Below are 4,657 nucleotides of genomic sequence, written 5' to 3'. Positions count from 1 at the left end.
TTGATCAGATTAAGCTCTACCTTAAAGACCATACACCAAAGGATGCCCTAGCTGCTAGAACTAGACCTTTCCTTGCTAGGAAAGCCAAATTATGTATCACATACTATGGCAAGAAAAAATAAACCTGACCTCACTGTTTTTGCAGACTCTTGCTTTATCTCAAGGATTGGAACTTATCGCGGAGCCCCTCTCTATGGCCTCCTCTTTGGTCCTCAGATGTATTAGCAGTTTGGATGCTTCACAGCTTATTTATGATTCAGCTCTTGTTTTGGACAAAAAACTTTCTGTCTTGCATATGCTATCATTTAATGACTGGGTGAAAATTATGGCTTCATTGAACGAAGACCCCCTAGAAGATATTAATCTGCTATCCTAATATATTGCCCAACTTCCTGTCCTTGCTTCACAATATCAGCAAGAGCTTGCCTTGTTCTCCTCATGTGGAGTTGAGCTGTCAAATTTCCTTAGAAAAATCTGTGGACTTAACCCCTCGTTTGTCTGCACCCCAAATACCCCCTCCATCCCTCCAACTGGTGGCATCTTCTGTCGAGATAGTGCAGCTCTAGAAGCAGTAAAAGAGTTTCAAAATAATCTTTGCTCTCTCAATGATGTTAACCTCCTTGAGATGGTACCTAAAATCTCAAAAGTTTTTTCTGTCTTACCAATAAGACAAATAGAAATTGTATCTCTCGGAGTTGACCATCAACTGTGGGTTCTACCAAACAAAGCCTTGCTACCTCCTATTCTTAGTGAAACTTGGGGATACTTGGCCAACCTCCCCGCCTCAATGGTGGAAGACTGTAAACTTAAGATTCTTAAAGGTGGGCAATTCTTGGACAAGGGAGAACTGATTAAAGCCCCCTTTAACCTTCATCTTATCAACCACTACAAATGCCCCTCAAATGTTGGACTGTAAATACGTACTAAGGGTAGCATGGAATTTGCGAAAAGTAACCCAGATTTCTACACAGAGTCTATCTGGAATATCTTCCACCCCTATGTAAAATGTGCCTCTAGATTTCTTGACCCCAAAGCTACCTGTGAATCAAGCATCCTGTGGTTTGACCATGCAATATGGTATATCCTCAACCATTTGGATATGTTGTTCCCAGAGAAACCAGTTGACTTTCATCTATCCCTCATCTGCTCATGGCTAGGTGGATAGGCCAAGCAGATTGTGATTGCACAAATTGCCTTTAATATCTTCCGAGGACTGATGCATGATATTCTGAAAGAACTTAAAGCTGATGAGCCCGGTCTATACCTCACCACTTATGCTAACTACAAAGGAGTCAAATACATCACTAATCTGCTTAAACCTTGTATTGAAGATGATGATTCTCCTGCTCTAAAAAGAGCCAGCTCTTTAGCTTCTCCCAACTCTTTCACCTCCTTTTTTACACCTAGCTCCTCATCTAATCGAGGAAAGTCTCGTAGCTTTACTAGAGGGGGAAATGGTGGTCAAAAAGACCTAAATATTAACATAAAAGTTGGTTCATTTCTAACATTGCTTGTTGATGACGCGTCCATAAAGGTTGGGGTTCCCAGGTGCAAAGCTGTGAAGTAGAAAATAAACGTCGAGTTTGTAAATCCATGGACACACGCACGCACACACGCACGCACGTGCGCGCGCGCGCACACACACACACACACACACACACACACACACACACACACACAAGGACCTGTCACGAGAAAATCTTGAGAAAGAGCCCCCCGTAGGAATAGGACCTGACAATTGATTGTTGGCCAAGTGTCTGCACATGAAGAACCATGCCAACTCCAATATTAGGATCCATGATATGAGTTGAATGACTAATGCATGGTAACCTGAACATTATTATAAGATCTGAAACATATACTTTAAGAAAAAAGGAATCCACGCCAAATTCCCACTAGTAAAGCATTTTTCAAAATTGTAGTCACATACTACTTCCTTTACGGTGAGCGAGTGCTTTGGCTTACATTGTTATGATTGTTTTGCCTATACAAAGGATTCTACCTTACTGGCTTCCTACTACTCGCTTCACTTTAAAGAAATTCATGAAATAGTTAGATTCCCCCTTCCCCCTTTGACTCATACTCCCCAACGTCAGGACTCAGGAGCTCTCCCCTCACGATGGCCCGCTTCTGCAAAAGCGCCTTCCTCCACCTGATGCAGCCTCTGTGACCCCAACACCACCCTTAACCAGTCTTCTTCCCTACAACTGAAGACAGCCTCCCCACAAAGAGAGAGAGAGAGAGAGAGAGAGAGAGAGAGAGAGAGAGAGCAACCCCCTTCACGTTGAAAACAATGCTCTGTCTAGACGCCATGTGTGTGTGTGTGTGTGTGTGCGTGAGAGAGAGAGAGATGGGCGGAGACAATGCTCTGTCGAGCCTCCATATGGGGGGGAGAGGGAGAGAGAGAGAGAGAAAAGGGAGGCTGCATGAGAGACATACGACACTCTATACACAGCAAGGAGTGCATGAGAGAGCGAGAGAGAGCCATCACCCTACGCCCCTGCAATTGCAAAGGAGAGAGAGAGAGAGAGAGAGAGAGAGAGAGAGAGAGAGAGAGAGAGAGAGGTAGGTGGACTCCTTATAGAAGGCGCATGGCCGACTTCAACTGTGACAGACATGGCCCGACTCCACTTGGTTCACCCCTTTCTTCAACCCTTCCCCTTTTCTAGCTCCAACTAATGAGCGATTTTTTTTTTTTTTTTAAAGGATTGGGTATCCCATACTCATTTGTTTCCAACAAGAAAAGAGGCAAGATATTCAGAGGCTTAGTTAGTTGTCAGTGGAGACTCCTGGAGAGAGCCTATTGAACGGAGAACAAAAGAAACAATATTCGGCACGAGGGTATGTATAAGGGGGGATCGAGCCCGTGTGGACATTGTTTTCCAATTGGAGTGCAATGAGCGACGTGATCAGACCAAGTTCTGCAGGAATGGAGCCACTTAAGTTGTTGTCGAAGAGCGAGCTGCATGACAAAACGTTAACGCTCTCTCTCTCTCTCTCTCTCTCTCTCTCTCTCTCTCTCTCTCGCGCGCGCGCTTATTAGGGCAATACTTACAGAAACTGGAGGGAATGAAGGTCAGCCAAGCGAGGAGAGATGGTTCCTGAGAGTCCCGTGCGAGCAAGAGATCTACGTAAAGAAGAGCGCAGAGGGAGGAGAGAGAGAGAGAGAGAGAGAGAGAGAGAGAGAGAGAGAGAGCAATGAGAGCTTATACATGCGCCGAACTTTGTTGTTGGCATCGCAGGTGACGTGGAACCAGGTGCAGGGGTTGACGGAGGTGGGATCCCAGGAGTCAAGGGCGGTCATGAAGGCCATGCTTGAAGGCGATGAGAGCGTCAACTGCAGCCGCGCATGCAGTTAATAGGAGAGAGAACCCACATGCGATGTTATCAAACTAGTGCATGTGTGCGCACGTACTGATGAGCACTACACAGGTGACAGGCTTGATGAGCAATTAATTTACCTTCGGAGTTGAATCCCAGTTGCGCAGAAGCGCCGGGGAAATAAAGTGCGGCTACAAACGAAAGGCAGAATGCAAGAGCTTGAGGGCTGTTGATCGCCATTGACGAAGACGCTAGTACAGACAGAAGAGGTAGCAGCCCTTTTCCAGAACGATTTCACCTACCCTAATTCTTCGTTCTCTCACTGTTGACCGGATTACACAACTAGTCTCGATTGGTTGGCGTTGCTATATAACAACTGTAGAATATAACAAGACAAATGCAAATTGACATTTAGCATCTAGCACTAAAGGAAACAAGAGTGTGACTAACTCGGCAAGGACAACATTGCCTGAGAGGGAAATATATTTAGAAAATGTTATTACATTTTTGGTTAGAGACAAAGTTAAGTGGCATCAATTAATAGAGATTATAGGGGTGATTTTTAAGAGTTAGTTGAGTTTTAAATAGATCAAGCACGCACATTTTAAAATTGTTATAGTGTTCATGGAAGATTTCAAAGTTAAGTGCATCAATGAACTGCAACAAAAAATGAGGTGCTTTATGACTTGCAATGTTGTACTTGTGCTTTCCAATTGTCCAATCTATAGGCCGATATTTGAGTCAAGCTACAAAAAAGCAACGTGAATAGTTAAACATCTCGCTTTATAATGAAACTTCACATACTAAAAGTGCAAAATATACAGTGCACGTCATGCAGAGGCGCCATACATGCAAAAGTATGGTGGAGAGCTGGCACTGTGGTCTCTCCAAAAAATTATAAGAAACGGAAGTCGTACCCTACCCCGTAGCGTTTATGTGTTGCGCCAAGTATATATGTCCAGTGTTGTGAATATATGTCCTCCTTGCCATACACAAAACACACATTAAGACAAATACAAAAGATGTAGGATATTGATTAAGCTTAAAGAGAAGCATATATAACTTTATGTTCTATGTCCTTTGATCAATATTAGCTTCTCTCTCTATTTCTATGTTTCTCTCTCTCTCTCTCTCTGTGTGTGTGTGTGTGTGTGTGTGTGTGTGTGTTTTTGTAAGCTACCTCCATCAATGATTTTTGTCTTCTTGCCTCCATGCTGACTAACCTGCGTTATGTATCCTCCTTTCTAACTGTCCATGATAATGGGTGTCTTGAGTTTGATGTCCCCATAACAGAAGGCACCATATTCACTATGTTCATCAATAATCCAAATGCGGA

General features: G+C 43.7%; 1 pseudogene; it reads right to left on the bottom strand.

The window, feature by feature from the left end:
- Positions 1–411: 411 nt before the first annotated feature.
- On the bottom strand, positions 412–3,561 carry LOC147442230 (uncharacterized; annotated as a pseudogene).
- Between the last annotated feature and the right edge of the window lie 1,096 nt (positions 3,562–4,657).

Source organism: Adiantum capillus-veneris, chromosome 14 (assembly GCF_014529385.1).
Source record: "Adiantum capillus-veneris isolate H3 chromosome 14, ASM1452938v2, whole genome shotgun sequence".
NCBI lineage: Eukaryota > Viridiplantae > Streptophyta > Polypodiopsida > Polypodiales > Pteridaceae > Adiantum > Adiantum capillus-veneris.
This window is presented reverse-complemented; position numbering and strand designations above follow the sequence as displayed.